We start from the raw sequence: 12,315 nt of genomic DNA on the forward strand, positions 1-12,315 counted from the left end.
ACACAATGACACAACTCCTCCAGCCACAACCTACTTGCCTACAGTTACCACCCAGTTAATCCCTATCAGGGGATTAACACACTGATTTGGTAAAGACTCTCATAACCCAACCACTTCATCTCTAAACTTTCTTTCATTGTCTCCCACATGAGCTATAGGGGAATACCACATACCTAAACCATAATATTCTGTCCTTGGCTCCCAGAAGCTCATGTTTATCTCACAATGCAAAGTACATTTAGTTCATTTCAAGTTCTCATAGTCTTCTAATTCAAGCATTGTCCAAACGTCCAACATCTCCTCTGAGACTCAAGGCAAACTCTCAGTGTGAGCTCCCCTAAAAATTAAAAGCAAGTTACATAAGTCCAATATCTAAAGGCACATAGTAAATATTTCCATGTGAAGGAATAGGGACACAGAAAGAAAGAATGGGAGCAAAAACGAAGACTGAAATCCATCTGGGCAAACAAGTCCTGTGCTCCATGTCCAGTATCTGGAGCACATGGTATCATGACATTATCTCCAGAGGGCTTGTGTAGCTCCACCCCAGTGGCTTTGCTGGCTGTAGCCCATGTAGCCCCTTTGCTTGTCTGTGCTCCCTTCCTGCAACTTTCCTCAGCAGACATCCCAAGGTACTGGCATTTCTTAATCTTGGAGTCTCCACTGCAGCTTTAGTTTCCTCCTCACCTCTTCATGCATCATCCTCTCAGAGGCTGCCCACAGGAACTCTGACCCTGCTGCCCTTTGCCTGGTCTCCCAGGCCTTCCTTTGAAATATCAGTGGAAGCCCTCCATGACCCCCTAGCTCCAGCATCCTGCATTCCTGCAGACTGCAGACTCAGCACCAAATGATTGCCATCAAGGTCTGCTGTTATCTTGAGCAATAGTCAAGCCTCCACAGACCATGACTGCAGTAGCCTCTGAGTGTCTGGGTGGCCGAGCTTGGTGAAACAACTTCCTAAGTCCTCTTATGCAAGCAGAGTGCCCTACTGGTCTCCCTTCAAAAGAAGTTTTACTCCCTTCAGCCTGAGATGGGTGTGGTCTTGTCAGTTCCTGAGATCCCCTCAAGCCATCTTTTCTCTTGTCACTGAGCAAAGTCTTGGAGTGTTTCTTTAATGGCTGTAATGTCTTCTTGGCCCCAGTTTTACTCAGTTTTCTGGTCAAACTGCAATTTTCTCAAATCTTTCTGCTCCTGATTCTCACAATAAACTCGACTAAAAATTGCCAGCAATAACCATGCCACTTTTTTCTTTTGTTGGAGGATAGATGGGTAGTGTCTTGAACCCTACTCCCATGCCAAGGCCGGTGTTCATTTTGATTGCTTGGGGACCATACCATAAAATTTGTTACATGTGTTGTGTATCACCCCTGGCTCCTAGAAATTCACCACATTTTGAGTATCTGGTGTTCCAACAACAGACAACTAGATTGCCTGCAACTCTCTGCTACCTCAGACAGTTCTTGCTGAACATTTTTGCATCTGTCTCTTCTGGACCTGGGTAAGATTTTCTTGGGATAAATTATCAGATACAAAATTTCTGAGTCTTGGTTATTCCTATCTTTAATTTTATGCCAGAATGTCAATTACTATGGAAATGCAAGGAGAAAGGAACCCTATGTGTTACTAGTGGGGATGTGAGTTTATTTCTCTCTCAACTATCAGTCTTACTGGTCAACGTGGTATGGTGGCTCTGCTCTACAGGGCTGTTCAGGAATATATTTTCATTTCATCTTAGTGTTCAGTCATAAAATAGGATGTGTCCCTGATAAATGGTTGAAGCTGGGCTGCCAGCGCATCTTCATTCCTACAGGAAGGAGGGGAAAAAAAAGTTCAGGGAGAACAATTTCTTTTTAAGCAGTGCAGTGGAATTTTTATACATCTCTCACTCAATTCTCAGAGAACTGAGTCACAAAGTCACAATTAGCTTTGAGGAGGATAGGAAATGTTTCTAATCATCTTGCTATGTGCTCAGCTAAAATTTACCATATGAGAAGAGGAGATAGATTTTATAGATGAATTAGTAATTTGCAAACACTTTTTCTGCTGAGGTACCTGACTCATTCTTGTTGAGTTTCAGAAGTTCTTTATATATTAAGTGATGGTTACTTCACAAGATAAAGCAGCTAATAAACTCTAGTTGCAAAAAAACTAGGTTTCTCTTTAATGAATATATAGAGACAGACTCAGAAAAGGCAAAGGTTAACTCAGCAGGCCAAATTTTGCACATTCTGAGAAGGGCTTGTTTTTAAGATAGAGACTTAGTTAGATTTTAGGAGATGAGCTCTGAGCCCTTGAAATATTCCACTCACTGAGTGTTTTTGTGTGCTTGAGGCCTTCAGCCATGAGATACCAATTTGATATAAGCCATATTAATTTTCTCTGTTGGGGACTAGAGTCTAAGTAGCTGAGGATAGTTATGCATGCCCTGCATCCTTATGTTACTAATCCCTATAAAATCTCTGGGCAGTCAGGTGCATTGGCACATGCCTGTAATCTCAGTGGCTCAGAATGTTGAGGTAGGAACATCACAAGTTTAAAACCAGCCTCAGCAACTTAATGAGTCCCTCAGATATTTAGCAAAACCCTGTTTCAAAATAATAATAAAAAAAAAGATTGGGGCTTTGACTCAGTTGTAAAACACGCTTGGTTTCAATCCCTGGTACCAAAACAAAACAAACAAAAACCTCTGGACACCAAGGCTTGGGTGAGCTTCCATCTTTGCCAACATTGAGCCCAAGTTATCAAAGATTGCTGGGAGAATCAAATATATCTATACAACTCCACTGACAGAGGACCCTTGTAAACTTGTGTTTGTTTTCCCCATTAGCCTTTTTCCCTTTGCTGAATTTTAATTGGTATAAATTTGCTAGGGGATTCCTGATGCAGACCCCAAATTCATCCTTAGAATATTGAAAAGAAGAAATCAATTACTTTAAAATGCTTATAATCCAATGCATAAATACATAAAAATTCAGAAAGAAGTCCTTTCTCCTTTTGTTTTCTTTTAATATTTGGAAGTTTCTGAGAATACATTGAGTATATGGGAAAGTTACCTTAACTCTTTCAAGACAAAAGGATACTCAGTCAGTCAGTGAATCTGGCATTGAGTCCCATCAGATTATTTTACAGCATCAAATATACCCATTTGGCTCATTTAGAGTCAAACTGATCAGGTCTTAGCGACTGAAGTTTTGGGATTGGCACTGTCAAGCACTGTGCTGTGGTTTGAATGTTTTCCTGAAGGCAGGGGATACATTCCAACACATACTGGAAACTGAACCCCCAATGCAACAGTTTTGGGGGGCAGGGCTTCAGGAGAGGTGGAGTGTGGACAGGAGGGTGCAGTGAGTGGATTAATGCTGTTATTATTCAAGTGGGTTTGTTATCTCTAAAGTGGGTTCCTTATGGAAGGTTGAGTTCAGCTCTTTTTTTCCTCTTGCAATAGGATGATGCATGCAGCAAGAAGTCCCTTCCTCCATCTTAGACTTCCCAGCCTCCACAACTGTGAGCCAATACATTTCTGTTCATTACAAATGTCTCAGTCTGTGGTATTCTGTGTTAACAGCATGAAATTAACTAAATACTCTCCTTTGCCACACTTGATAAGGGCCAGTGTTCACTGCTTGAGAGAGTTACCTAAAGGGAGAATTTGAAAAAATAACATCTTTTTACTATTGATAATTAGAGTTGGCATGGAAACATTGCTTCAATAAGTTGGCATGGTAACCACCCTCTCCATGATCCTGAAGAACCAGAAGGGTAGGGCTTGAAATTTTGGCACATATTTTGGAAGCCTGCTGATCCCTGATCTACCTCAAGACTTTTTTTTTTTTGTTTTGGGTTCTTATTTACTCTCCTATTTATAATTATATTCTCTTTTGGGGAAAAGAAAAGTGCCCTGGTTACCATTCTGGTTATTACTCTAACTTGAGCATCCAGCACAATCACTTTCCATAAGAATTGCCTTTGATGTCATCCAACTTACTTATATAGTGATTTTGAAAAGCTTTTATCCAGAGTTTACTAACATTGGCCAAATAACATATTCTTTATTCTTCAAGTTTATTTTTTACATTATAATTATTTTAATATCAGCTATGAAACACACCACAAAATTATTTTGTTTTGAATCTGTAGGTATCAATGAAATTCTATTACTGAGGAGGCAGAAATAAATTTGAAGTTTGGGTAAATAGAGGTCGACGCTAACAAATACTCATTGCATACTCATTTTAGTTTATCATAACTATTATAAATTGGGGAAGAGTTGCAGAGTGAAGAAAAGCAGACAATAAGCTCCTATTAACCCTCAGGGCTTGATAATTTAATGGTCTATTATCTGCTTAGCCTAAATTTTAGATGGAGCCATGTGGAATTGCCTTTTTATGAGGAAAAATGATGGACTCTTAGGGATTACATACACCTCAACCTTATATTGTCTTGATTTTTTTTTCAGGATATATTGATATAATGTGATTCTCAAGCAACTAATTCCTGTGAGACTCTCAGTTTTCTTACCAGCAGGATTTACATCCGATTCATCTTCGACACAATTTCTTTGTTATGGCATATATTTGTAGAGGATATTCATAAACTTTTGGTTTGGATAATGCTAGTTTCCCTTCCTCCTAGCATCCTACCTTTCTTTTGTAAAATTGCCTCTGTCCATGTTAAGTCATGGTGGGAGGTAATACTGGCAATGACCTGCCACCAGGAAAGCCAAAGTATTGAGAACCTGCTGTTCTTCTCCCATTAATGGACCCATGAACCTAAGCCAAGTTAAATGAACACCTGGAAACTTTAAAACCCAAGTGAGTAATGCTAGAATGGGGAGGGTATGTAATCAGCAATTGAGTACTCTGCCTACTTTTTTTTTTAATGTTCTAGCTTATTCTTTGATGTCTTCCTCCTCTTCTGCTGCTTCGGACTTCTGCCCTCTCCACAGTGTGATCTTCCAGCCTCTAGCCAACTCTGTGTGTTTCCTAATGCACTCCCCATAAGCTACCTTTCTGTAATTTAGGATTTATTCTGTTGCATATAACCAAGAACATTGCCAATAAAATGTTGTCTTATTCATTGACTCATATTCATGAGTTGAAGTTTTTGATTACAATAACCATGTTGAGTATGGCTGCTCATATTTAGAAATAGTGAACTAGATGAGGTAGTGGTAAGAGGGATGGTTTACGCCAAAAGCTTTCAGAATATGAGTCATGAACATGAGTCATATCATGAATATGAGTCGAGGAATGAGGAAATAGGAATAAGTAAATAAATCAGGTTCTATGAAAAGTGAAAAGTAGCAAATTTCCCTGTAAAACAATTCTTGCAGAAAAGTCTAACTACTTTGATGTGACTTTTTTCTTCAGCATTTTTGTGGCAGTCTCTTCTCCATTATTTATTTAAGTCAGCTGAAAATGGACAATGGAAATATTACATATAATTCAAAACAGCTGAATTAATTTTATTCCTACTTCCTAATACTCAATCGATCAATCCTCCAGTACAGATTTATTGAGTATTTAATATGTACCAGGTAGTCTATTTAGATACAAGTTTATGTAAACAATAAATGATGACAGCAGCATATTTGCCTGAAGGAGAAATCAGTTTAGCAATAAGGAGAGAAATAGTATAAGAATGAACTAGAAGAAGCTTTGCGTTGGGGTTTTGGACAATGTAATGGAGGATGACCTAATATAAAAAGGAGGGAAATAAGTATGTTGAAGCAGGGGAGGTGACCCTTAGGTTTCATCTTGAAAAAAAAGTACAAGGGGTAAGAGAATAAAGTTGAATAATCATAATGGGTATATCACCAATAATAGGCATATCATCAATATAAAGTTTAGTGATAAATACTTACAGTAATAAGTGTTTTTAAATGGACAGATGGGTTGATAAGTTACAGTGTGAAATTTACACCGAAATATTGAGTTAACTGGTTTTTAGGAATTCCTACCCTCCATATTATTCATCCATTGTTGAATTATGAATTCAAATTGGGATATTCCCTTGGCTATATTACATGGGAAAAACGGAAACTTCTGTGCAATGTAAATAAATCCTGATATTTCTGCAGATTTCTGTAAGAACTCAGAACCTTACCCAACCTGTAAATGGAATTATTTACTTTGAGCAATACAGAATTTAAACACTAAGCACACCAGGCTTTTTATTTTTAAATAAAGAGGGCGCACTTCTTCCGTATGTCCAGCCTTTCTACTTCTGTCTTCAGCAAACTTGAGCCACAGAGGTATATCTCAGAATGAAGTGTGGTTGATTTCTCTGCACTGTCTTCAACATATCTTATTTTGGATCATAAGGGTAGAATCTAGCAAGCACTGATTGACGATGTTTTCATGTTGTCATTATGATGTGGCTAATGATCCAATTAAGTATGTTCCTAAGCAATCAGAAAAAGTCTCTCTCTTTAAATGCCTGTCTTTCCCCTTAGTTAATTTTTCTGGATTAATCTTGTACTTCACCCCAGTGTAAATCTTGTCTTCATCCTAATGGTACTATTAATAAATACATACGGCAAAAGCTTACTTTCTGTCTTTTGAGATGTGAGAGTTTTGTTTAACCAAAGCACTTATTACTTTCAGCCCCATTTAAATAGGCACATAAAATAAGCATAAATGATATAGAGAGAGTCAGATGTTTGCCACTAAGAGTTGAAGGTTTTGGTTATAATAACCATATTGAGTTTGGCTGCTCATCTTCAGAAATAGGGAATTAGATGAGGTAGTGGTAAAAAGGTTATGCTAAAAGTTTTCAGATTACTTGCATTTGTACTCTAGGAACACAACTAAGTTGTTAATGATGGAAAACATTGGATTAAACCCTTGGACATGAGCATTGTGGTTATTGTTGTATTGAGTGTTACTTTTGCTCTTGTAGAGTCTGTTGCATGCATATAACATGGCTACTAAGCAATAAACCTCATCCCTGAGGATGTTGTGGAATGATTTACATCAAAATTTGGTGTCTAAAGGAGAGAAAAATACATCAATGAATGGTCACTCTGTGATTTATTGCTAATATAAGAAGAAATTTTAGCTTGGCCAGACTCATCAGTTTTGTTTGAGTTCGGCACTCTTGGATTAGGCTGTTCCTTTGCCTAAAAGTTAGAAAAGTACTAGTGCCACTAGACCCAGGAAAAGATTATTAGTTTCTCATTGTGGATAGGAGTAGTGGAAAAGGCACTTTTGTGAGACGTAATCAGAGTGTGGTCTTCTGGGACAAACTGTCTGAGATGTATCTCTTAGTTTTCACATTCAATTCCATGGGGAGTTTCATGTGTGCAATGTTTAACTCAAGTTTGCTGTTCTGTGAGTGTGCCCCAGTTGGAATTTTAGTTGTGCAGAGACCCAACTCTTTAGCAGATGCAATCTGGACCAATGTACAGTTTAAGTGTTGCTACTTCAACCAATGACACAGAGGAGATGTCAAGAGGGAGGAATTGGGCTGGACTGAACCTACATTTGTGGAAGAAGAGTGATATTTAGAACTTTATCATTTTGAGTAAAGACACTCCCTCCCCCTTTTTTAATTTTTAGTAGAGGAATAGAATATATTTTTCATCAACTATATTATAGGATTAATTAGACAAAAGTAACTCTAAAATAGATTGTTCAAATGCTTCTCTGGAAACTTTATAGTATTTTGCTGGTATCTTCTTTTTGAACTTGACATCAGAAAAGAAAGAATCTAGGATTTTAATACATTTCAGGTCAAAATACTCTTTAAAATTTTACTTATAATTCACTTCTTTAAAAGTAAGTCATTTCTGATGCTCTTCTGTTTTTGTTATGTTGTAACAAAGAGTATAATAGCAAGAAATTAAAATATTTTTGACTAAAAAGTTTTCTTCTCCTTAGATAAGCAAACAAATGACTTTTTGTTTTCTTCTCCCTCTAACTTATTTTTTTTTCTGAAAAAGCATGCTGCATTTGTCTGCTGGGGCCACCATAACAAAGTACTATAAACTGGATGGCTTAAACAACAGAAATTTATTTCATCACATTTCTGGTCTGTTTCCAGTGAAGATGGTCTTCTTGAGTTCTCACTGTATTTTTACATGGTGGTGGATGAGGAAGAGGGAGAATGAAAACTCGTTAGTGTCTTTTCGTATAAAAATATTAATCTGGTCAGATTAGGCTGCACACTTGTGACCTTATTTAACTTTCATTCTTTTATTTTTCCAAATATCCACACTGGATTCAACATATGAATTTGGACATGTATAAATTATGGACACATCAAGTCCATAAAAATTAGTACATCTTTGTATCTTGTTTTTGATATTAGAATTTATATCCTTTCTTTCCTCTTTAAAATACTTTTTCTCTGTATCTTTTTTTGGGGGGGTGGTGCTGGGGGTTGAACTTAGGGTCACTCGACCACTGAGCCACATCCTCAACCCTATTTTGTATTTTATTAGAGACAGGATCTCACTGAAGTGCTTAGAACCTCACTTGTTCTGAGGCTAGCTTTGAACTCATGATCCTCCTGCCTCAGCTTCCTGAGCCACTGGGATTACAGGTGTGTGCCACTTACCTAGCTTCTCTTTAACAAATGAATATATTCGTATTCTATTATTAATCCACCTACTGAAGTTTTAGTAGGCCAGCAGATTTTGTACTCTGCATTGCTTTTGATATTATAACGAAGATGTGGACTGTGTTTGAGTAGAAATTACAACAATTGAATGAACATTTAAATAATATTTACTTCAGAATGGTTGGGAAGATTTGGAAAATGGTCGAAGTGCTTGTAAATTTTGTGCTATCTACATGTGAAATAGTATTGCTGTACTATTTACAAAGCTTATTGGCAATTTTGAACACTTAAAGACACAGATGCTTCTGATCTATAGGTGAATTAAGTAAAAATATTTCTTAACTGCCTGTATCCTAGATATTGTTTGAGGAACTTAGATTATAACAAGGAATAAGATGTCCTCAAAGAGTTTAGCCAAGATGATGCCATCCTAACTGCATTTTAGGATTGGACATGATTGTCTTGCTCCATAGGGGTCTTCAGAGAAGAGTAGATCTGTTCAACTAGGTCGAGGTTTCTGAAGATAAAGACTATAGTCTGTTCTCATCATTTCAGAGCAGACACTCTTCTGGAGAATAACCTAACGTTCTATCCTTTCTTTTAGCCCTTTTTTGGTTCTTTGGGTTGTTAAGTCATCTGGTTTCTTTCTTTGTTTACTCCAATACTAGCTTTTCCCCTAGGCTTTATCTGTATTTTTATTCGGCCTGGCATCCACTCAGTGTTTTTGTCTGGTCATTGATTGACTTCAATTAACAACTAAGTCATTTTTTTCTGACTTATGCCACAACTGACTTTTACAACTATGTCCTACCCTAGTCACCCTGGGGATTGACCCTTGCTAGTAAAAAGCAGAAAGGAAAGACAAGAAAAATTTGCAGTTTGGCCATAGAAGCATAGGTAAAGTTGAGGCCATGCAGGTATAAATGGTGAAGAAATTACTGACACTAAAGAGGAGCTAAGTACTTTGCAAAGAGATAGTAGGAAAGACACCTTGAAGGCATAAGAGGAATCAGTAAGACCATACTTATCTCAGGCTCAATGGTGTAACAATGAAAACCTTTTTTGAAAAAAGATCATGGGGGCACTGCCTAGAAAGTTGTTTTCCTAGTATTCATTTCACCATTCATGATTGGTCGGACACTCAAAGGCTGCAGCAACATTGTTTCAAGGGGGACTTATGACGGCTTGAGCTGTTGGCTGTCTTTGACATCATCCATTTGGTGCTGGTTCTGCAGGAATGGAGGATGCTAGAATTAGGAAGTCACCAAGGATTCTTCTGAGATTTCCAAGAAAGGTCTAGGAGGCCAGGCCAAGCGCAGCAGGGTTGGAATCCTTGTGGTTAGCCCCTGATGGGATATCATGTCTAAAACTGTGTGAGTGAAGCCAAAGCTACAGAGGAGATTCCTAAGATTAAGAGATGCCAGTAATGTGGAACACCAGCTGAGGAAAGCTGCTGACTGTAGACATGTTAGAGTCTGTAAACAAGTCTGGATGGCATCTGGCAAAATGCCAGAGGGAGTGATTTGTGAAGTAACACCAGCAAGCCATTAAGTGTGGAGATTTCTTATTGGTTGACTGATGTATCTAGTTTATGCTAATTAGATAAGCTGTGTGGAATGTATAAATACTGCTCTTGTCCTACAATAAACGGCTCCCACTCCTGCTGTATCAACGTACACAAGTTGTTTGTCACCCCCCCCCCTGTGAAAACAATCATATAATAATTGGTATGAGAAATACTTGCACTATCAGAATAGGGGACATGCCTAACCATCCCTGCAACTTTTTTACCCTATCTTTACCATCCTATACTCACTAGGATTATACATGTGCACCACCATGCTCATTCAGCAACTTTATTCTAGAATAATAGTGAAATGCATGACAAATGTTGTTTAGAATAGGAGATAGGTTGGTTCACCTTCCAGGATCAGAACTGGACTTTGAAAACCTTGTTTAAGACACAACAGAAAGAAGGGTGCACAAATATTTAAAGTGAAGGGTATAATTGGTACCCAGAAGTAATTAGAGCCATCACTTTCTTGGGATCTTTTACTTTATTTTGCAAGTGGTAATAGTATCATATAATTATTATTTTTTTCAATTTTCTATTATACAAAGGCTCAGGAATCATGTCAATGTGTGAACCTACCTCAGTTGGCCTGGGATGTAAGTACACAGAGACCAGTGCAAACTTGGTTATGATACTTTCACTTGTCAGGGTATTTTTCTCCTTTAGATAGATAGCTTAAATTTGAAATTAGGCACTTCCTAGGTACGTCTTGATTCTGAAGCTATGCTAGTGTTGAAAAGCATTGCAGTGCCTCTTATATCAGTTGGATATAGTGGTAATTCTACGACCTTTCAGTCCTATACAATAATTTCTCTTATAAGTCTATATTAGTTGGATCCTTACTTGCTTCAGATAAGCTTTCTGATGTTTTTTCAACTCATTCTGTTACTGTAGTGAGTACAATTCAGACAATTCACTAAAAGGGCAAATGCCCTTAGGAAAGAAGAAAATAATACAATGTGACTTCTCTTTGAGGAGAACTCAAATTCAAAGGCTGCAGTTTATCAGTAGCTTTTTGTTTTTTAAGTTTTCATGAATAGAAAGATATGGCTGGAAACTAACAGCAACTCCAGACAGATTTGACAATTTACCAGGAGACTGCAGAATGACTTTGATGCTTTTGAAAATATAGCTAGTAACAGACATCTCAACTAGGGTCATCATCAGTCAACTGTTCAGTTTGACAGTCTCTTTCAATATTTTGTCAAGACAGTACTGGAGTATTTTTTTTTCTTTGAAGAACGTTTTATTTTTTTTAGATTTTCCCCAGAACACCTGCGTTTAAAACTTAAAAATATACATGCCATTCTAAATTTGGGACTTAAAACATGTTTTAGATTTGATTTCAGTCCAATAAGAATAATTTAATAAAAGTATAATATTGAGATTCTCTTTAAGGTTTTCAAATGACTCATGTACTCAATACATTCTTAGCAAAACTGATGTTAATACTAGTTCACTTATTTTCTCTTTGCTATGTAGTGCTCTTAAAATACTATGGCCATCATTCTCATCATATCATCATGCCCAAGAAATCTTAAGGTCTAAGTACATGTCACTGTATACAGAATTAAAAAAAAATTTTTTTGTAGTATTGATGATTAAACTCAGAGGAGCTCTTCTACCACTGAGCCACATCCCAAACCTTTTTATTTTTATTTTGAGGTGGGGTGTCATTAAGTTTCCCAGGTTGGCCTTGAATGTTTGATCTGCCTATACTCACTAGGATTATACACATGCACTACCATGTTCATCATTTTATGTAGAAACTTTAAGAGTAAGTGATCTCTCTCTCTCTCTCTCTCTCTCTCTCTCTCTCTCTCTCTAGCAGATGACAATCTAATAAAAATATTGTTGTAGGTTGTTTAATGCATTTGCATTGCAAGAGGATCATTTATTTTTACTTTTGGTGCTGGGGTTGAACCCTGCAATGAGATAATATTGAAGAATGCCAAATGTCTCCCTTGATTCTGTGTGAGCCAATATGGCTTAAAAGGAAGACAGCATGTTTTTAGCACATGATTCATTTTAACTGTCCAAGGAAGATTAGGTTACCCCATAACTCTGGTTTTTACAACTTGAAATCTCATAATGCTAGTTACCAGCTAGAAAGACACAGTAGATAATTATTTAAATCAGTTGAGTTTTTTAAGAAGCACCCAATACAGAAGTCATATTGG

Source organism: Marmota monax, unplaced genomic scaffold (assembly GCF_021218885.2).
Source record: "Marmota monax isolate L192 unplaced genomic scaffold, Marmota_monax_Labrador192_F-V1.1 WCK01_AAM20220418_F8-fsc00147, whole genome shotgun sequence".
NCBI lineage: Eukaryota > Metazoa > Chordata > Mammalia > Rodentia > Sciuridae > Marmota > Marmota monax.